This window comes from Grampus griseus (assembly GCF_964374135.1).
Source record: "Grampus griseus genome assembly, chromosome: 5".
Classification (NCBI taxonomy): Eukaryota; Metazoa; Chordata; class Mammalia; order Artiodactyla; family Delphinidae; genus Grampus; species Grampus griseus.
In genome coordinates, this window is record NC_138998.1 from 90492228 (window position 1) to 90516260 (window position 24033).

Genomic DNA, 24033 nt, shown 5'->3' on the forward strand with positions numbered 1-24033 from the left:
TAATTTAATAGGAGTTCAGATGGGACTTTTGACAGTCTATCAGAGAAGAAGTTAATGAGCAAAATGCTAGACTTCAGTCTAAGTGCTAGCTTAGCTAGCTAAAAACTAGCAATCTAGCTAAAAAACTGATTGTAGCCTAAAATATATAGGATAGCAGTAAATCGTAGCAAATCCTCGTGGAGAGGTGACAAATGGAGTCCTTCAGCACGGATTGCCAGACCCATTACTTTTTAACACACTGTATAAGTTATGGTGTCTGAATTAGCTGATAATATTAAAAATCCAACTTTATCTTTTGGAGAAGTTATTAGATAGAACATTTCAGTTGCTTTGAATTTTTTCTTTTAAGCTATGACTTCTTAGACTAATTTCATGAACTCTCACATTGTTTAGGCTTGTCTGAGAGAGAGAATTTCAAGTTCATACCTAGAAAATATGTACCCCTTCATTATTGCAGGTAATTATGTATGAATTTCCAATTATTGGAAATATTGGTTAATAAATATTTATTGAACACTTATTATGTGTAGGACTGCCAATAATTTTTGGTAAGAATGCATAATACAAGGATTATGAGAACACAGATGAGGGAAGCCTGCCTAATCTAGAGTTCAGGGTCATCCTAATAGAAGGAATATTGGCCTAATCTTGATGTATAATTGAAAGTCATTAGAAAAAAGGAAGAGTGAAGATGCAAAAGAGGGCACTGCCTATGTAAAGGCTTGGAGGTAAGAGAGAGAATCTGACTCTCTCAGACTGCTACAAGCATATAACCTAGAATCTTGGTTGGATAGTAGATTGTAAAAATGGCTGCGGTTATTCCCCTCCCTGGATCCTTGACATTAACAATATGACTTTTCAGCTCCTCCCATAAAGAAATTGAGTCTATTTATTCACCCCTTGAGTCAGGGATGGCTTTGTGACTTACTTTGGCCAGTAGAATGCAGCAGAAGTAATGGGCCAGTTCTGAGCAGAGACTCAAGAAGCCTTGACACTTCTTACTCTCCTGGAAGCTTGTCCAGCCACTATGTGAACAAGCACAAGCTGAGCTACCAGAGAATAAGAGACCCTGAGGAGTGAAGCCAACCATTCCAGCTGAGGCCTGCTGCAGCCGACCTGGCTGCTCATTACAGACGTGCGGGTGAACCCAGCTGAGACAGGAGAACTGGCCAGCTAAACCTGGCCTAAGTCACCAGACTGAGTGATACAAATGATGGGTGCTTAAGTCACAAATATAGGATCATATGTTACTCAGCAAAAGTGAATTAATACAGTAAAATGTGAGGCGGAGATAAGAGGGTAACAAGATTATGCTGTCTCTGGGGCTCTGTACTGAAGGCTCTAGTAGTCCCCCGAATTTCTGGCTTTGATTCTTCCTAAATTGCTAGTTTCTGAGAAGTGTAATTATATCTTGCAAGGACACTGAGGTGGAACCATCTTCAATCACCTATTTATGGGTACCGGAAGAAATGACCATATCTAAGTTATCTGAAGGTTGAATCAAATAGCTTTATACATATCTAATTCTACATATCTAAGTCCCAAGATGGGTTCAACTGTGCCAGAAAAACTTAATTCTATCCCATGTAAATACACTCAGCAAAGTGTATTCTGGGGAAAGCAGGATAGCTTACTTGAAATCGTGTTCTGGAGTCTCTCTTATAGTTTATGGATGGTATTGCTACCCAGAATTCGTTCCCCTACCTTATTTTTGCCAACACATCTTTTTTTTTTTTCTTCTATTATTTATTTATTTATTTTGGCTGCATTGGGTCTTTGTTGCTGTGCACAGGCTTTCTCTAGTTGCGGCGAGCTGGGGCTACTCTTCATTGCAGTGCGTGGGCTTCTCATTGCGGTGACTTCTGTTGTTGCAGAGCACGGGCTCTAGGCTCACAGGCTTCAGTAGTTGCAGCACACAGGCTCAGTAGTTGCAGCTTGAGGGCTCAGTAGTTGTGGCTCGCGGGCTCTAGAGCGCAGGCTCAGTAGTTGTGGTGCATGGGCTTAGTTGCTCCACAGCATGTGGGATCTTCCCAGACCAGGGATCGAACTCATTGGCAGCCGGATTCTTAACCACTGCACCACCAGGGAAGTCCCTGCCAACACATCTTTATCCTACTTCTTCATCCTGATCTGCATGTTCCTAGTAACACCGTATTCAGTCTGAAAATTATAAGTTGTCATAGAGAAGCTAATTGTTCTGGCTGATGTGTGGTGATGCGTGACCTTTAAAGGATATGCAGCAGCTACTTTTGACTGAAGCATGGGACACAGTCACCCAGAAGCTTTGGGTATATAAGGCTGAACAAGCAATCCCTGATTTATAAAGCAAAGATTATGCCAGGTTAGCATATGCACTCCTGGGGAAATGCTCTTCTGCTAAGTCAAAACTAGAATGATTGAATGTGGCATTGTTGGAAGGTAGGATCAAGGTGAGGCTTGGGGAGAAGAAATGCTGCTTTTAATTTTTTTTTCTTTTTCTGCATGAATAGGGAGGATCACAAGATGTTTGTCACGTTTCCTCAGGGGCCAGTTCTATATTTGAGGGGTGTATGTGTGTCCTGGTGGGTATATATGTGTATTTAAAGATGTTGTTGGGTCACATGTACCTGCAGTAGTCATCGATCCTTATCCTTGGCATCAGTGGTAACAGTTAAATAATCACCAGCTATTGACTAACAATTTATTCTCTTCTCAGCATGATACTAGTTTGGAGATGGACTCGAAAGAAAAATAGAATCCCTGACTTCAAGGTACACATTCCCTAGATAGCAAGGCTAACCCATGTGAAAAGAATTAAAGAACAGCACACTTCAAACATTCTATTTTTATGAAAATTATAGTGAACTAAGTTTGAACACAGCCTTGCCCAGTTGCATGTGCTGGAATTTTTTTTTTTTTTTGCAATACGAGGGCCTCTCACCGCTGTGGCCTCTCCAGTTGCAGAGCACAGGCTCCGGACGCGCAGGCTCAGCGGCCATGGCTCACGGGCCCAGCCGCTCCGCGGCATGTGGGATCTTCCCGGACTGGGGCACGAACTCACGTCCCCTGCATCGGCAGGTGAACTCCCGACCACTGCGCCACCAGGGAAGCCCCATGTGCTGGAATTTTCAAAAGCTTATTTCAGTGAACTCTTTGGTCATATTTCGTACTTGACCTATTGTGTCTTGTGAAATTCTTATAAGGCAATAATATTATTGTTGAGAAATTATTCCCCTTCGAAGCTATCTTTTTACAAAGGGGTAGGAAGCAGGAAACCATTCGAAGCCTGTTCACTCAGCAACCTTATTTCATATCTAGTTTCTGAATCCCAGTCTTCCGTCCCTTCTCTGGTAAAGAACTGTGACAAAGTTCATCAGTGGCAAAGTTAATTGGGTTCTCTTGCTCTCTTAAAAAGTCTCCTCTCCTCAGGGATTTCTCAAGCCCCTGTCAAGAGGGCACTTAGGGAAGAAGTCTTCTTCAGAGGTTTCCTTCGTCAGGGGAGATAATATGTGTTCAGGGAGACAAAAGTGGTGTTTACACATCAGGGGGCAGTAACAAGATTATAAAGCAGGTGAGGCTTGTAGTCCTCACCTCCCCAGTCTGAAGCCTCGTCCCTCCACGTGGGTCCCCCGCTTGTATTCCAGCGGTCCTCTCTCCGTGCAAGCTTCTTCCTCAGGCACCCATCCAGATCCACCTGCTGTGGGAATAGTTCTTGACCTTTGCTTTTCTTCTCCTCCCTAGCCAAGCTTATCTAACCTTCAGCCCACTTGCTTCGGGCCTCTTTTCTGTTAGAGAATGATCATCCCCCGTGTGTTAAGGTAGCAGTAGGTTTTAATGAGACCCTTCGCTCTCTTCCCACCCCCCGTATAACACATTACGTTTTAATAGGGGCCTTGGGGGACAACGGTTTAACCTAAGAGAACAATTTCAGCCACAATGTGTGATAAGTTGGTACCTTTAAGCAGTCACCAAACACTTTTGGCTTCTCCTTGTTACAGTGAAAATGTATTACCTTTCTCAGAGTTGTAGGGAGTCAAGTACATTTGATTCTATCTGAAGAAAATGGAAAAGTGCTGGAGTCCCAGCTAATTGCCTCACCTCTTTCCTATTCCCCTGTCAAAGCCAGCAGCAAAATTTTGAACATACTTTCTTTTAAGCTTTTATCCTAGTAAAATAAAACCACAGTGTATTTTAAAATTTTATATTTTTTGTGCTTTAAAGGAGAAAAAAATGTGTGTATGAGTGCAGGCAAGTGTGTGTGTGTGTGTGTGTGTGTGTGTGTGTGTGTTGTTATGTTACTAGGGGCTTGTTAACTTTCTATTACTGCACAACAATTGTATTATGCACTTAGCAGCTGAAAGCAACACCCATTTATTATCTCACTTTTCTGTGGGTCAGAAGTCCAGGCATAATTCAACTGGGTTCTCTGCTCAGGGTCCTCTAAGGCTAATATCAAGGTGCTGGCCATGTCCAGGTTCTCATTTGAGGGTTAGAGTTTGCTTCCAAGACCATTCAGGTTATTGGCAGAATTCATTTCCTTTTGATTGTAGGACCCAAGTCCCTGTTTTCTTGCTGGCTGTTGACTGGGGCTGCTCTCAGTTCTTAGAATGTAGTTGTTTATTCCCTTCCACATGGCTCTCTCTAAAACATTGCTGTTTGCTTGGTCAAGACCAGCAGGAGAATGTCTCTGTTGCCTTGAATCTCTAACTTCTTTCTCTTATTTCTAAACCCTCTTTTAAAGGCTCTCACCTGATTAGGTAAGGCCCACCCACGGTCAAGGTGGGGAATTGTACTGGATGCATATACCAGTAGTGGAAATTTTGGAGACTTTCTTAGAATTCTGCTTACCACAGAGCTTTTCTTGGTTTTCTTCTAAATATTCAGTGAAAAGGTGGAAATATAAGAGGGGAAAATAAATGAATAGATGTAATAGGAGGAGAAAGTAGAGACTCCCCCTTGAGGCTGAAACCACACACCCAAATATATGTAGCACCCTGCCTTTCTCTGGAGACAGCACTGTCCAACAGAACTTTCTGCAGCAATGCAAATGTTCTATATCTTCTCTGTCCAATGTGGTAACCGTTAGGTGTATGTGACTACTGAGAATTTGAAATGTGGCTCGTAAACACTGGATTTTTTATTTTATCTATTTTTAAATATATCCTATTAGTTCTCATTCCAAGGAAAAAATTTGTTTCTATTTCTTTAATGTTGTATCTAAATGAGACAATCGATGTTCACTAAACCTATCGTAGTAATCATTTCATAACGTATATAAGTCAAATCACTATGCTGTACACCTTAAACTTATATAGTGCTGTATGTCAATTATATCACAATAAAACTAGGGGAAAAATTGAGAAAGTAAAAAAAAAAAGTTTAAAATTCCATAGCCATATGCCCCTGGTGGCTGTCATAGTGGGCAACACAGCTTGAGAGCAATATATACCTCCCAGTTCCTCTTCACCTTCCTGAGTTATAGAATCATCTCCCACATGCTGAAATATTGTCTGGTGTCTATATGCTGTTTTTATTTTCCACCTGTACCTGGGCTTTTAGTTTAAATTCCAGTTGCTATCTTTATATCAACATTTTATATCTGCCTCTGGCTTCCTGACTAACTTGCAATTTTGGATATTGAGTCATTTCCTATATAAATACATAATTATAAGATGTTCTAATGTCATCTAGACTAATCTCCTAATCAAAGTAGAAATCCTTTCTCCTCACTGCCTTTGTCACTCCATGCACACCAAAATCTACTTGTTACCTTCATTGAGTGTTTACTTTCTATGCAAGGCACTGAGCGAGGTGCTTCAGACATGGTCTCAATCAATCTTCACAATAACCCATGTGGTATTATTACGATTCCTATTTTACAGATGAGGGAACCTATATTTGGAGAAGTTAAGTGACTTCCTAAAGTCTCACAGTTATTTAGTGCTGAAATAGAAGTCAACCTCAAGTTCACTGTCTGCAATCACCCCTGATTTTAGTCTCTAAACTACATCACCATTTCCTACAAACATTCTTGTACCTATGTGCAATTATGTGCACATAATTATGTGCAATTATGTCTTGTTCTAATATTATTAGTGGCAGTGAGCCCATAAACTTGAAAGACAATGCATTCCATTTACAGCTTTAAGAGAGCTTTGGTCCTTCTGTGGTCTTTTAGTGGTTTCTCAAGCAAAAAATGACTATGTCATCTACTTCTCTGGGTTTTCTCCTGTAGGTTTGATCCAGGTTTTAAATGTTGATTCCCAAGCATGAGCTTTAAACATGAGTCATTCTCTGGTCTTGAGTGCAAATCTTTCTCCCAACAGTTTCTACTCATTGTTCTTAATTTAGCTTCTTGAGCTCTTCTAAACAAATGGGTGCTCTTAGACTATGGGGTAGAGATTAGGAGCTAGGGTTTGGGATTCAGGCAGCTCTAAGTTTAATTACTGGCTCCACATTTTATGAGTTGTGTGACCTTCTACTTCTCCATGCCTCTCTCTCACATCTATAAAATGGGATTAAAAAACCTATCTCAGGGCTTCCCTGGTGGCGCAGTGGTTGAGAGTCCGCCTGCCGATGCAGGGGACACGGGTTCGTGCCCCGGTCCGGGAAGATCCCACATGCCGCGGAGTGGCTGGGCCCGTGAGCCATGGCCGCTGAGCCTGCGCGTCTGGAGCATGTGCTCCGTAGCGGGAGAGGCCACAGCGTACCACAAAAAAAAAAAAAAAAAAAACTATCTCAAAACAATTGTTTCAAGGAAGAAATGAAATGCAGTTGATGAAGCACCTGGAAGAAAGTCTAGCATACAGCAAGCACTTGGTGTTAGGTAGCTACTCTTATTTTGGTCTTGTTATAATAGAAGATAGCTTTCATGTTCCCCACCCCCAGTTTTCCCTGTCACAAAATAAGATATAATAATAACAAATGGTTATGTTTCTAACTTTCCTTGGTTTTCTCTCTTAGATTTGATACAGGTTTTAAGTGTTGCTCCACGAATTGTGAGCTCTAAAAATGAACATATTCCATGAGCTCTTATAAATGCTCTGCTTATACCAAAGACAAATAACTTTGTGCCATGTTTCAAGCTAAACGAGTAAGGTCGAATAAGGTTGCCCCTGCAGTCCGAGCAGTGAGAGCTGCATAGGCTTTTATTGGAAAATATAAAGAAGCTGCAGTCTGATTGAGAAGCAAGACGGAGATTCTGACATAATGCAACAGACATCACTTCTACTGGGTAGGCTTTGAGTAGGCAAACTTACAGGTCTGGTGCAAAATGAAAACATGAGGCCACTTTTTCAAAAAGCAAAAAAAAAATTGCTGTTAATAGTATTAAAATTAAATTTATAAAAGCTGTTTCTCCTGCAGTTTTTCTTTTGGTTTGTCAGGGTTTGTTATATATTTCCTGTTTAATGCTGTTCTAAGTTAAGAAAAATTAACATTTTTAATTTTAGTGTAACTTTTTAAAAAATTAATTTATTTATGTTTGCCTGCGTTGGGTCTTCGTTGCTGCACGGGGGCTTTCTCTAGTTGCGGCGAGCGAGGGCTACTCGCGGTGAAGTAGCGAGGGCTACTTCATTGCGGTGCGCGGGCTTCTCATCGCGGTGGCTTCTCTTATTGCGGAGCACCGGCTCTAGGTGCGCGGGCTTCAGTAGTTGTGGCACGTGGGCTCAGTAGTTGTGGGCTCTAGAGTGCAGGCTCAGTAGTTGGGGTGCACAGGCTTTGTTGCTCCGCGGCATGTAGGATCTTCCCAGATCAGGGATCAAACTCGTGTCCCTTCATTGGCAGGCGGATTCTTAACCACTGCACCACCAGGGAAGTCCCAAATTTTATTGCAACTTTTTATGTTTATCCTTTATTTATCTTGTGTGATGCTAGTCTTAAATGCAAAAGTAAGAACAATTAACTCATATCCAGAGTCACCAAAATCACATAATTTGCATTTAGCAGCTCACATGGGCATATGTATTTTGTTCTGAATAGAACAATAGAAATGCTGCACAAACTGAACTCGACTTTTCTTTCACTTCTTAATAACATTCTATCTTCAGCTTGGTGAGTAAGGAAGGACAGAAGGGAAAAGGATCTGTAGGTTGCCCTATTTTTCCTTTTCCTTCTGTGTTATCATTTTCAACATTAGTTAGTGGTTGGTTAATACAGAGAAATAACACGGAAAAGAAAGGATATAATAGGATTCCTTGATGGATTGTGTTTCTAGGAATGTCATCACTGTGGTCAGTGATTAAATTGCTTACTCTGCTCCTTCTGATATATATTTATATATTTATATATATATGGTCTCCACCTCAATCACCATCTAGAATATATATTTAAAATTTCTTAGTGATCCATTTAGAACCCTGTACTTACAAAACCCACACTATTTTATTTCCTGTGGCCGTTTTGTCCTATGTATCTTTATTTTCTATTTCTTTAAAAAAAATTCTCCAAATATGAAAAAGCTTCTTAATATCTATGCTTTTGATCAAAGAGTTCCTACATGACACTGGCACCCACATCTTTTAATTCTTTGTTTTTTCACCCCACAATTTGTTTTAAGATGAATTAAGGAATTTTCAGTTTTCTTTTTTGTTTGCATTAATATCTAGGAACACCATCTTTGAATTCATCTTTCCTTCCTTCAGCCATAACTACAGCTTTTTAAAAGTGTGTTTGTGATATAAGTCCATTGTGATATTGAGTTTGAAAAAACTGAACTATTTGTGGAATACCTACCATGTGCTATACACTGTGCTAAACATTTAAGTTATTTCTAATCCTTGATATATTCTTATCAAATGTGTATGGTATTTAAGAATTAGTATGGATGCCAGTGACTGACTGGGGTATAAGAAATTACTGTACATGAAATTTAAAGCTATTGTTATATCCAGAAATAGAGCCATAAAATCAGGATTGAGTTGTTTGCGTATCTTTTTCTTAAAGAAAATAAAATCAAACAAAAACAAACAAACAAATGATACTGGTGACAATATCCCCAGATTATAGAGGATTTGTTATCATCCCATTAAATGAAGGCCCTGAAAGGAAGAGACAATATCCAATGTTTTGGGCTTGTTTTTTTTTTTTTTTTCCCTAGCTCCAGCTGCTAATGTTGTACCTGGCACATAGCTGAAGCTCCAAATGTGTTTGGAGATTAAATTCAGAAAATTTAATGAGAATAAAATAAGTTGCTCTTGAGGTTTTCTGTGTTAAAGAAATGTATTTTAAGGTATAGTTTTTCATTAGGTTTTCTCACCAAAGAACACATACCATTGTACCATTAGAACAATCAAGTTTTAGTTTGAGTACTTTTGAAATTTATCAACTTGTCTCCTTCGTGCAAAAATGAGGCAAAGGTCCTAGAACTACTGCATAGTTGCAATGCCACAGACTTCTTTATGTTCGTAAACCTATTTTCCTCTGCTCTCCATCTTCGTACCCTAACAGTCTTGACCAGAAACTGAAGTGCTGCAGCAAGAACAATTGTATAATTAGAAGACAATCATTTACTTTGGCAGCATCTAGAAAGCATGCGTTTTAAAGAACAATTAAAACTTCCGTGTGTTTGATTGGAATGTGTTTATCCTGATGACCAGCTTGCAAACATTTCTTTCTCTAAACCTTCGCTGAGAAAATCTCAAAAAACTTTTAGCCTCCATAGGCTTTTAATTCCAGAATAATCAAAGGCTTATACTGAACTTAATAACTCATTCCATTTATTTCCCCCATGACAGCAGAATTGCTTTAAATAAAGCATTCAATCTATCTGTAGTTCTACAGAGAGATGCTAAAAGTCAAAATAATCAAATAAGAAGACCAAAGTTCCAAATGTGGCATAAATTAAATCATCCTCACTTGCCAAACTTGAGAATAATTTTCAAATCATGTCATTAATATAAAAGAAAAAGGCCCATATTTCCTCTTTGGAAAGACAACTGCAGAGGTTAATAACACCCAGTTGCCTGCCATTGAGAGCATCTGCATCACTAGGACAGTTTGATAATGAGATTTTATACAAAAGAAATAGACATTTTTTGAGAGAAGTCACGATGTAAAATGAATTCTTAGCAAGACAAGTAAGAGAAGCTGAAATAAAATCCTTGTAGATTGCAGTGGTGAGAATATTTCTAGAATCAGAGCTCTCTGGTTGATAATTTTTTGGAACTTGTTTTAATTGCAGTACTTATATGTCAACTCATAGTTTTACTGGGACCTATTATTTGCAAAGTGCTTTTAAATTTACAGAAAATGTTCCTATATGATAAACAACTAATTTCTTCATTTTAGACGTTAAGAATTAGAGTTTAAGAATGTTGCTTAAAATCCTATGAAACTTTTGCAAAAATAAGAGAATATGTGCCCATTTTCTCAGTTTTTTACTCTTACATTATTTCCTTGGCCTCAAATCCAGAACTTCATGATCACATTCCAGTGCACTTTTACCGTAGAGCAAACTAGTTAACTTCTTCCTAATCCCTCTTCATGAGAAATTTACAAATCCCTTACAATGAATTCAGACTAAATGCTGTATCTGGAGATCTTGAATCCAGGGATCTATCTGAACAGACATGAGGCAGGTTGAAAACAAAATGTTGGGGTTACTTTAAAAGTTGTGCCTTTCATAAGTATGCTTTTAAAAAAGGTTGTAATTAATGCAAGATTAGTGTTGAAAGAAATTTCCCTTCTTTTAGGTTATTTCCATGATGATACATCTGGTGATAATGAGTTTGATTTTCTATACATAGGCGTTCATGACTATTTGTATTATCTGTATTTATGAATGAAAATTTGAGTCAGGTCTTTTTCTTCACAGTCGTTCTAAATCAGATCAGATGCCTATTAATCAAATCACACATATTCTATTATATTCTGCCTCCCACTGCTGTATTCAGAAGTAACTTTTAAAATTCTTCCTAATATTGTTCTAATAGAACTGGGGTTGCTGGTTTAACAAATAAAAATATAGGGTACCTAGTTAAATTTGAATTTCAGATAAATGATGAATAATTTTTTATATTAGTATGTCCCTAACACTGCATGGGACATAATTATCCTAAAATAATTATTCATTGTTTATCTGAAATTCAAATTTAACTGGGCTTTCTGTATTTTATCTGGCAACTCTAAATGGAACAAAAGGGAAATTAAAATGGTTTTATCATTGGTTCCATGTGTGATGAGCAATAGCCAGAAATAAGGGCAGAGTCACTGAGACAAGAATAAATTGTCCATGAATCTGGTTAAAAATACCCTGATGAGTGAGGGATTATATTTTTTTCCATATAACTGAAAAATCAGAATAAGAAGAAATCAGTCCCCAGGTACAGTATGATCAACAGTTCAATAATGACCTCAAGGACATGGTTCCCTGATAGCTTTCATCTCTCTGCTAGGGAGCCCTCTGGCATCCCTTCCTGTGTGCATATAGCTACAGTAGTTCCTGGGTCACATCAGGAAGTGGCAATGTCCAGAGGCAGAAAGGAACACTTCTGTGTTGTTTTCTTAAGAGCAAGGAAACTTTTCTCAGAAGCCCTGTGAAGACCTGACTTCGTGACCACATGCCCCCTCTCCCCAAAACCAGTCATAGTCAGGAATAATGGGATCATGAGTTTTATTCTAAGAGCTGAGCTCATCAGTGAACAACCATTGTATGGAAAGGATATGTTTTAGTGAAGAGGAAGAAAGGAAACCAATACTTTCCTCCTGTTTCAAGTCTTACAGAATCTTTCATGTTCCTCTAGAGTGGACCTGGGTTTGTTGTTTAAGATCGTATTTCAGACACCCACACAGAAATACGGGGAACTCAATTTATCTCAGTTGCAGCAGGAGAACTGTGAGTCACCTCCAGTGACATTTAGTTGGTTTGCTGAGAATCTGTGTTTTGAGATTAAAAAAAAGAACCAAACAAGAAGATATTCTTTCTCCTCTTCTCCTCTCCCTCCTCCTCCTTCTTCTTCTCTTTCTTCCTCTTCTTCTTATTATTTTATTTACAGCTATTCTTAATCATAAACAAGACTGTAACTTAAACTTTGATGGTATAGTTTGGAAAAATTGTATTCTTGTACAGTGGAAATTTCTACTCTATTTGAGCTGAATGAATATTCTTGGGATTTGGAATAAGCAAAGTAACTATAATTAGTTTGACATATGAATGAACTGTCATGTTTTTCTTTCTGGCTTTAGCTTAATATTGAATTTCCTTATGCTACAAGTATGCAGGACTCCCATACTGTGTTAGTAGCCTAATGGTGCTAAAGTGATTAGAAGCACAGAACGCAGAAAGTGAGTAGACACACACACTGTTTTTAACTTAATTTTTATTGGTGTATGGGTGCTTTATAATGTTGTGTTAGGCTCCACTGCACAGCAAAATGAATCAGCCATACACATATAGATATCCCCTCCCTTTTGGACTTCCCTCCCATTTAGGTTACCACAGTGCATTAGGTACAGTTCCCTGTGCTATATAGTATGTTCCCATCAGTTGTCTATTTTATACATAGTATCAATAATGTATATGTGTCAATCCCAGTCTCCCAATTCCTCCCTCTCCACCCCTTTCCCTCTTGGTATCCACAAATTTGCTCTCTACATCTGTGTCTCTATTTCTGCTTTGCAAATAAGATCATCTATACCATTTTTCTAGATTCCACATATATGCATTATTATACGATATTTGCTTTTCTCTTTCTGACTTACTGCATTCACTCTGTATGACACTCTCTAGGTCCATCCACATCTTTACAAATGACCCAATTTTGTTCCTTTTTATGGCTGAGTAATATTCCATTGTATATATGTACCACATCTTCCATTCCTTTGTCCATTTATCCATTCCTCTATCAATGGACATTTAGGTTGCTTCCATGTCCTGGCTATTGTAAATAGTGCTGCTATGAACATTGGGGTGCATGTATTTTTTTGAATTATGGTTTTCTCTGGGTATATGCCCAGTAGTGGGATTGTTGGGTCATATGGTAATTCTATTTTTAGTTTTTTAAGGAACCTTCATGCTGTTTTCCATAGTGGCTGTATCAATTTACATTCCCACCAACAGTGTATGAGGGTTCCCTTTTCTCCACACCCTCTCCGGCATTTATTGTTTTTAGATTTTTTGATGATGGCCATTCTGACCAGTGTGAGGTGATACCTCATTGTAGTTTTGATCTGCATTTCTCTAGTAATTAGTGATGTTGAGCATCTTTTCATGTATTTGTTGGCCATCTGTATTAGACACACACACCTTTAGGAACTCTTTAATCTACCTACCAAAGCATTAGCCCTTACTACTGGGAATAAGTCCTCTCATCACCAATGAAAACAAGGTCTCTGGTTCTGATTCCTCACAATAAATTCCTATAGTTGCTACTCTAGAGGTAGGGGTGAGACACAGATGTTTTCCTGTGAACCATAAGGAAGCTGGTAGCTTCACTAAATAGAATATAAGTAAAAGCAGCAACCTTGAGAAATGTATCAAGTTATAAAAGTGGGGAATTGAGTGATAGGAATATTACAATGACACATATCAAGAGAATCACATTCCAGAAGAGTCTTTGAAATGAACAAGGCTCTTAGGCTCTACCCTACACCATCCAAAAAACCACAGATTAATACATATATCTAGTGAGCTCAGCAAAGAGAATATTGAACGACTACTATGGCTTAATGGTAATGTTCCAGAACAACCTTCATGTCTCTTTTTCTCTGAATCTATATCTAGTAATTTTTAATTTTGAATGTTTTAAAATAGTTTCTTCTTCTAGTATGGACTAAATATCAGGAATGCCTGTTAGTTATATTTCTTGGTACAAATTAGTAGATTAATTTGGCTTTTGTTGAGTTCTGACAGTATTCTAGACACTAGGGACACAAAGACAAAAAGGATGGGGTAGAAGCACAGGTATGAAGATGACAGTACATTGTCACGGCTCTTCTGGAAGAATGATTGTTACCTTCAGGGAGCTTACATTCTTGTAAACAGAAAATGATTGCCTATTAATTAATACTTGCAGTAAAGGAGACACATGTTCTTGTAAAACAAATACAAATAGAGAAAGCACCACAGTGTTACTAAATATAACATGGACTGGAGAATATGTGGGGCTTTCTGGGAAGCCTTCGTGAGGGATGTAAGGTTTGAGATGGCTGTGGAGGGATGAAGGGACTGTTTTCAGGGAGAGAAGGTAACAGGGAGAAATGTGAGAAAAAGCATGAGGGGTGAAATAAAGTATGCTGGTCTGTAAGTAATTCAGTGTGACTGGAATATAAGTATGGGTTGTTGGGCTGAGTGCAAAGGCCTTCTGTAATCCAGCTGAAGGATGATGAGACTACAGACCAAGTCAACAAGTGAATGGAAAGTAGAAACTGAAACGAGTTGTCAGCGAGCAGGTCTTGGTCATCAAGTGAATGTGAAAGATGAGGAAAATGGTGGTCCTCCTCAGGGTTGTTTACTAAATAGCTCCCTTTTTTTTTTCTAAACAGTGTTAGTCTTGCACTTTCTTTCCCCGTCCCGTGAAGTGAGGTGGGGCCCTGTGGCTTGCTTTGGCCGATAAACATGAGCAGAAGTGGTATAGGTTGCTTCTAGATGTTACTCCTTAAACAATTTGACATGCTTTCCTCCCTTGGCTGTGGTAATCATGAGGTGTGTGTTGAGACAGATCGTGTTAGCTCAGGTCCGCAAACAACTATGGTGAGCAGAGACCCCTGCCAGCTCATGTGAAACATGTTTTGTGAGTAAGAAATAAATGTGTTGTGTGAAGCCATGGAGATCTGGCAACTGTTGTTGACATAATCTACCCCCACCAGCATACATACCATCCAGCATTCCAGAACACACTCTTAATTCAAAAGTACCTGTTTGACCTGAGTGAACTCTTAAATTCATTATTTAGACTTGATTCCATGCCGAGATTTAGATTTTGAACAAGTTCTATACATCAAGTCATGCAGGTTAGCTGCTTATTAGGGTCATTGTTAGATGACCTTGTTGGAAGATGAAGACCCCTTTTTTCAGTTTTAAATCAGAATGTAGCACAATAGTCACCAGCAAGAGCATATCTGAAGAACACAGTAGTATTTAGTTCACCAGACAAACCTTAAGGACATATGGATTCCTACCTTAAAATCACATGTTGTAGAGTCTGCAATACTGGACAAAGGAGATATGTAACACTTTCCAGGAAAGGGCAGAAAAATGCTCCATTCTGATTGGAAAATGATAGTTGTTGAGGTATGTACAGTCAGAGAAGAATAGCATATATGGAATTAGATTATCTTTTGTCTCTGCAGTGCAAGGGTCAATGAAAATACGGAGAGCTGTGGAAAAGCATGCTTTGTAGTTAACTCCTGTTCATGTGTGAGTTGTTTCCTCAGCTCTTTCCCTTCTTGTCTGGAGCTTTGTGAACCTGAGGCTGAGTCTGTGGCAGCAGAACACTTTTCCAGGGCTGCAGACTACCTCAGCCTTTTCAGAGGACCATGTCTCCAAGAGCAAGCCCTCTCTGAACTCCAGGAAACCTAAAATCTGTCCCACAAGTTTCTGCAGGGCACCAACTAGCTGCATTCACCATGACTAATTTTTGTTCTTTATTATTATTATTATTATTACATTGACACTTTCCAGTTTAGTTCCATGCACACCTCCACTGCTTTACAATATTATTGCTTAATCTTTATATTTTTAATAAATTTTGAAAAAGCAAGAGAAATCAATGGGGAAAAAAAAATACAGTTTCGTTACTAACTGAAGTTAACCCTTAAGTGGCTCTCTTGGGATCCACCCATAGAATTGTCAGATCATCTGAAACAGTATTTTTCAAAATTATTTGATGAGGTTCCACATAAGAAATAATTCCATATCACCCACACAAATATAAACATATACTTAAAACAAAAATATACATTAAGCAATACTTATCCTTACTGTATGTTACACACACATACATAGTCATGGGGATTGTTCAGTTGGTAGTTGTACTTATTTGGAGGGAAGAGGGGAAGGAAGCCACTACCTCACTTCTCAGCATCTACTATGTGCCTCTAAGTCATCTAACTCTGCTCAGAACTGCTGAAGTCCTCAAGCCACAAGCTTGTTTCTCATTCTAACATAATCTTTTACAGGATACTAGAAATTTCTGACATTTGATTATCCTAGGACATGGAAACTCTGGCAAGGTGACAGTTTTATTGTTGGCTGCTGTTGTAGTAGTAGCTGTTGTTACTGTCTTTAGTTTAAGAAAAATTCTGTGTTCACAAGAAGAGTGGACTACAGAGTGGACTTGGAGAGTTAAAAAGAAATCCCAGAGCTGTGAGAATTGTCAGAAATTCCAAAAATAATGTCTGGGCACCCTATTTCCCTCTTATATCCTGGAACCTTTATAGCCTAAAAATTATATCGCAAGACTCGCTTTTCAAACTGTAAGTCAAAAAACAATAATGAGACTTAAGAATTATTTAGTGGGTCATGATCACACTTTTTTTCAAGGAAATATATAAAATATAGAAGAATAAAATAGAATGCATTGCACATCATAAGGTAATTATTATATGATGGAATTTTTGTTTATACACACATGTAAAGTGTGTTCTTGTTGTAGTAAAAGTAGTTCAAAAAATTGTTTATATTTTAACAGTGATTCTTACATGCCAGAATTATTCTGAGTGGCTATATGTTAACTCCTTTTATCCTCACATCTGACCTCATAATTTTTCCCATTTTACACTGAAGCACGGGGAGCTTGAGTGATTTGCCTGACTTTACAGAACTATTCAAATCTAAGCAGTTTTGCTCGGAAGGTATCTTAGCTCAGGCTGCCATAACATATTACCATAGATTGGGTGGTTTAAACAACAATCATTTATTTCTCACAGTTCTGGAGGCTGGCAGTTCGAGATCAGGGTGCCAGCATGATCGGGACCATGGTAAGTGCCCTCTTTCTGGTTTACAGAGGACCATCTTGCTGTGTCCTCACATGTCAGTGAGAGCTCTCTCTGGCCTCTTGTTATAAGGGTACTAATCCCATTCATGAGGGCTCCAACTTTATGACCTAATTATCTCCCCAAGGCCCCAACATGACCCAGTGTGATGAAATACCAACACACTGGGATTAAATTTTCAACATACAAATTTGAGGAGGACACAAACATTCAGTCCATTGCAACAGGCTACAGTCATAACCCGTAAGCTATCTATATTGTTCTCTGTGGACATTGAAAACATTGTCCTAGGAGACCACTGGCATAGGGCAAGAAGGAAAATTTATTTGGAAAACAATGAGTATAGAGAATGAATCATATGGACCAAAACAGGGAATTCCAGGCATAGGTAAAATATGTATGGAGAAAGAGGTGGTAGAAAAGGAAAAAATAGTAGGGAGAAATTCCAGTGCAAAGGCAAAGATTTATGTAAAAATTGGTGGGGATCACTTGCTTAATTTAGCTGTTAGGAGGGGTCAACCCATTCTAGACGATGACATTGCGTACTCCATAACTTCCAGTACACCTTTGATCATCCTTGTTTCTATTTGACTTGGAATTTAGACCCTAGAATTTAAACTTCCCTTTTTCTTTGGAAATACTTTCATAATTGCCTAAATTTTAGGTTGGGAAATATTTCCAGAAAGTCACTCTACCCTTATCAATTCAATTTCCTCTCCATCCTTTATTTATACCATTTAAAACAACTTCTCTGCAAGTCACATATTTGCTGACCATTATCATCCTCTCTCTGGCCAAACTAAACAAATTTCAATGTTTTCATGTGAGTTTATGAGTCATCCCCCTCCTGACATTTCTGTGGTACACAGCACCCCAAGGACCACTGCTCTCACCACAGTGGTCCAGGTGTGGTTCAGACTCTCACAGACTCTGCTCAGCCCCTCCAGGCTCAGAGCCAGGTGTGTGGGTGAGAGAGAGGCCAGTGGCTGCATGATAGGAAGGAGGGACATTCATGCTTCCAGTCTCTAGGGACCTCTGGGAAGCTGTATCACCTTTTAAAAGTTTCCATACTTTAGCTACGTCCCTTGAGACCAAGAATTACCAGCTTGTGTAATCAGAGAGATTTCAAACAGATGGTTTTGCCTGTGGACTTTCTTGAAAATGTCTTATTTATTTGCCCTCCAGGACAAGAAGGATAACTTGTTTCCTTTTCTGTAGATTTTTAAAAATCGAATGAATTATCCTATTAGTAAAAACAGGTCACATTCACATCTATTTAGAGACCAATTTAAAACAAACACACACACACACACACACACACACACACACACACACACACACACACACTAAATTCCAGACATAGATAGTGGGTCTGTGTCAATTTCTTGGTATTGCCTTTTCTTAAATATAAGAAAAACTTGCTGAAATTGTTTCTTTTATTTAAAAAAAATTTCTGTTCTCAGTCCCTTCAAGAATGATATAATTCCATTTCATTGTATTTTTAGAGATAACTGTGAAATAAATATGGCCTGACCTGAAAAATGCAGCATTTCTGTTTCCAGAGAATTTATGGGAAAAGCTGAAGCTCTTTGGTTACCAAATATAATGGAAACAAACCACACTTCTTCCTAACAAAAAAGACTAGCAGCTGCATTAGCAAAGCCACTGCAGCTGAGGCTGTGGTTTCCAAGGTGTTCCTTATTCTGAACACTAGAGAGCACTGATGATTTACTCAACTTTTCTCGGTTTCAGGGCTTTTAAAAATTCAGTGTGTTGCCAGCAACTTCTCAACTTTCAGTGGGCAGGAATGGAGTGGAAAATAACTGTTCAAAAGTCTATATTTTGAGAGAAAGAGAGAGAGGTTAAAAATGTTCTCTGCAGAACCTATCAGGCGAAAGAAGAAAAGTGGCCAATCTCTCTTATATGCTGGTTAACGGTCCTCATCCAGTTGTCCTGGGTTCAGACTTCATCACTTGTTAAAACAAATGCCAGAAATGAAGTGTAAAATAAGAGATGGCTGGTTCCAATCCTATGTTTGAACATACTGTTTTCCTTTTGACTCTTACTTTTGCTGTCACATAATGAAATGGTTTTGTATGTATTGGAAAGACATTCTGGGCCACAAACACTGATTAAACGGAATATGTTCATTTGGACATAATGAGGTGAGACAAAAAAAGGATTAAATAAACAAGGGCATGAGAGTATAAGATACCTTCACAAACAGAGTTTAAAATAAAATAGCAGAAACCCTAGTTATCTGTATGATCCGTGCTCCCAGTGCTTTGAGGCACAGGGGAAAAACAGATGACAGTGCAAAAACGACTGAAAAAAATTTAAAGAGACACCAATATTTGATGTGAAACATTGAAGGAAGCTACCAATTAAAAGCATTGACAATAAATCTGTTACGTGTGACCAGGAATCAAAGCAACAGCAAGCAGAGGCCACTATACAATTTACTTGGTCTGTAATTATTTTCCTATCCCAGGTTATTTTTTAAAACTCATTTCATATTTCCCCGAAGCTTATAGCTAGAGAATTTAGAAAGGGAAGCCTATTTTCTTTTCAGAATCTCCTCTTGCCCAAATATGTCAGTTCTTACCATGGGCATGGAGGGAAGCGTGAGAGAGAAGGTACTGCATGTTCTTAGCAGGAAACACATACTAATAGTGGCCAGCGTTAGCTGTCTTACTACTTCAGTGTTACCCCCTGAAGAACTGGGTCACTCCAGCCCTGAAAGACTGCTTGATTCCCACTCCGTTCTCTCATGTATCACTGCTGAGAGTAAGTCAACTGCAACAGCGTTGTCTTCTTGTAACACTGTACACTGTGCGCTGTGGCAGTACATAATGGTGACGTCTATTGGGCAGAGTCACATAGAATCCTGTTAGGAAGAGTGTTTGCCCAGGATAATAACTACCAACTCAGAGCCTCCTCTGGAACTCAGGTGTCTACTCTCTAATATGTTAGTTTCTCCTAATCGCAATAAGCTTCCTTTGACCTAAAGACTTATTTTGCTAACTGGTTTCTACTTCCCGTCCAGATGACTACATTGTTTGGTGACTTCAAAAGTCCTTTTGTGTCAGCTGAGGAGATAATGGTTGTTTACTGACAATGATCTTTAAAACAGTTTAACCACCCAGAAACTCTCATAGTTTATAGAGACGGATGGAGCAACTTACTCTACATGATGTTGTTAACAGGAAGATTTACCTTTCCTCTCATTGCACTTAATCCTCTGAAGAGCAGGTTGATAAAGAATCCATATTATTAAAATGCACAGAGAAGTAAAACTGTAATATATATTTGCTTAGTTTATAGAACAGTTTTCTCTTGGTGGGTTTAGGTATTGAAGGGGCATGCACATACATATTAAAACCTTGGAAACAATGTTATTGAGGATGCACAGATCAATGGTATGGAGGTAGTGAGGTAGTGAGGTAGTTATGTTTTGACTTATACTGTTTACATTTCTTTTATGAAGTGGCTATACATGTCTATTATAAAATGAAAAACCTCATAACTGTTTTATAAGCCTCTGTATATTCTTGTACATTCTTATGTTCAGTCACACACACACACACACACACACACACACACACACACACTCGTTTATGACCAAGAGTCAATTTCTAATTTATTTTTCTGGGAAAGAGCTAATAAATTTTGAGTCATTTTTTTTGTTTCAAAAGTGACTGACTTTAGTTTGTTACAATAAAAAGTGGAATGGGACATAGAAGTAGTAGACTTCTTTCTTAAAATTCTCCTCTCTTCAAATAACATTAACTCTATTTTAACTATGTGTGTGTGTGTATTATCACACACTATTACATACACATATATGCACACACATATTTTTAACTTTTACAATTTCTAATTTAAAGTACTTTAGCTCTATTTAAAGACTTCTTCACTTTTGTTTAAAGGTAAAATTCTTGATTGAGACATTGTTTTTCCTGGTGGTAACTAGTTTAGAAATTCGGGACATTTTGACTTTATTCTGTTTACTAGCACAGACTTTGTAGGAAACATTTAGGACATGATTCTTCTTTGGTGACGGCTGCTCAAGCTTCCACATTCTACATACCTCAGGGTCAGAAGGTGGTTCCTACTCATTGCTCCCAAGGGCTATTTTAAGATCATTATTCTCTTGTAAAAAAACAAAACAAAGCAAACAAATGAACTCTGTTCTCTCCAAATGTACACTATTGGCACCATCAGTTTTCACCTTGTCTTTTTCAAGGTCACCCATTAATGTTCTGGTACCTGGCTCATAGTTTACCTCTCCTCTCCAAGTCCTCCCATGAGGTCAGGTGACTGACATTTTCATGTGGGCTCAATTTCTTGAATGCTGTGTATGCAGTGACTCCTTTCACCCTTCTATTGGGCCATCCACTCCATTATGCTTTGGACTTTGCATCACCTTGAAAGAACTGATTTAAGATTGTGTTTCTTGACCATGACCTTCTATCTTTCTCAAAGATTCTGACTCCGTCTTTCCTTTATGAAATTTTCAACTTTTTCTCTAGCATCAACCTCCTCCTATTTTGACTTTGCTGGGTTATGGAACCAAATCAGTAACCCAGAGAAGTTACTTTTGTTGTTGATATTCTAAACTCCTCTGTTGTTTTGTCCTTTGGAAGCCCATCTTCAGTCCATTTTCTCTGCCTTTCCATCTTCCTAAAAGACTCCCAACCCTCCCACTGTCCCTCTCTGATACATTCTCAGTCTGGAGAACATGTACTCCACCTTCAATCTATGGCTTAGATGTAGTATGGAACCTTCTGTACTGTAATAGCCTATTAGCTTTATCTCATACAGTCCTCGAAATGAGTTTCATTTCCCCTTGTCCACTACTTACTTTGGTAACCACATGTTCATTGTCTTATCTTCTCAAGTGTTGCCTAAAAGCAACCCCAACTGAAGGAACTACAAAATCTTAGTACCTGCCTCTGTGTATAGCAGTCTACAATAGCTAATGAAGAAATACCTGTTGAATGAATGATACATGACTTTGGGAATCTAATCAAATGATTTTAATGTTTCTCAGGAAAAGCTTACTTCCTCTAACTCCCTGATGTCTCTGTCACTCCCTGTTATCTTCACCAATTCTATTGTCTTTCTGGTTTTAATAAAACACTTAATATTTGCTGAGTGCTTAATAAATGCCAGTCACTGTGACAGGTGTTCTTTATACAATATTACATAACCTTCCCAATCATCTCTTGAGATAGCCCCATGTTTTTTCCAATCTTAGGGATGAAGATCTGTAGATTAAGTTGCCTGCCCAAGATCAAGGACTAATATGGAAAACTGAAGACAGGAACCAAAGTCATTCTGGCTACAAGCCCATGGTTATATTAATAGGGTCTCCAAGAGTGTGTTTAAGCTTGGATGAAAATAATATTTTTAAGTGGGGTCTTTTCCATTTCTAGCAAAGGTGGGTTGGTTAAAATTCTACATAATATTTGTATTTCATCCCTGGGTTGCCTTTAAGATCTTGGAGTCTGATATTTTGTACTGGCTTCCTCTTCTCATTCCACACACTCTTGTCAGCCTTATAGTTAAGTGGTGACAACTAATAAGAAGATTCCACCACATGCGAATGACAATTTGTTCACAGGGTGCATCTGAGCATGACTCTATGCTCATCAATCTCCTTTTCTTCCAGTGCACGAAAAAGTCTTAATTTTTCACCTTCATTTGTAGTTGACTGAATCCACGTGACTGGACTTTGGTTAATGGTACAGGGGTTGAAGGGAATGCTGCTCTCAGGATCAGTCTCTAAAATCCCTCCATTTTGTTTGTCTGTTGCTGCAAAAAATTACTCTAAAACTTAGTGGTTTAAAAAATAAATACACATTATCTCAAATTCTTTGTTGATGAGCAATCTCTAAGTGGCTTAGCTGGGTGGTTCTTGCTTAAGACCACTCATGAAGTTGCAATCAAGTTGTTAGCTTGACTGTAGTTATCTGAAGGCTTGTCTAGGGCAGGAGGATTCAGTTCCAAGATAATCTACTCACATGGCTGTTAGTAGGAATCTTCAGTTCTTCACTGGTCATTGGTAGGTCCATTATCACATGGCCCTCTGCATAAATCTGCTTGAATAGCCTCACATGGAGCTGGCTACATAATCTGTGGAGCTCTGTGCAGCATGAAAATGTGAGACCTCTTGTTGAAAATTATTTTAAGACTTTTTTGGTGTGGACCATTTTTTAAAAGTCTATTGAATTTTCCACAATATTGCCTCTACTTTTATGTTTTGGCCCTTTGGCTGCGAGGCGTGTGGGATCCTAGCTCCCTGACCAGGGATCTGACCTGCACCCCCTGCATTGGAAGGTGAAGTCCTAACCATTGGACTTCCAGGGAAGTCCCTGAAAAATTATTAATAATTGTAATATGACAACCACTGTGCACTTAAACAAGTATGGGACCTTTCTAAGTATTGGGCCTATGAGATTACACAGGACATACACTTGTGAAGCTAGCCCTGTGCTCAGAACCTGGTATCTGGATTTTTCCGAGAATGTTGTCAAAGAAAGAAAGAGAGAAGCAAGGAGGAAGCTGAATGTGTTTTGTGATGTAGTTTCAAAATTTACTCACCATCACTCCTGTCCCATTCAGTTAGTTTAAAGCAAGTCACCAATTCCAAACTACACTCACAGGAAAGAGAATTAGCCTCCACCCTTTGATATGAGGATTGCAAAAGAATTTGTAGACACATTTTAAAATCACTGTGTGGTGTCTACATCCAATATGTTTTCTTTTCTTCCTCGTCAGGTAAACAGGTAGAGGGAAACCAGTGGAGAGCCTCAAGGAGTCCCTAGGGAGTGGCAGAAGCATAGGATAGAAAATTCTAGATCCCTGAGTCACTATTTAGAAAACAGCTACCCAGGAGAGCAACCCAATCCTACCTTAGACTGTGATTTAAGGTAGAAATAAACTTTGTGCTAAGTCACTGAAATTTCAGGGTGGTTATAACATTAATTACCCTTTCTAATTCATAGGCCTAATTCAGAATTTACTAACACAGTTTCAAAAAGAACAATCTCAAGATGTATAGAAAAAAGCAATCTCTATAGAGAAAAGTCTCCATGTCCAAGTAAGTTAGAAAAAATA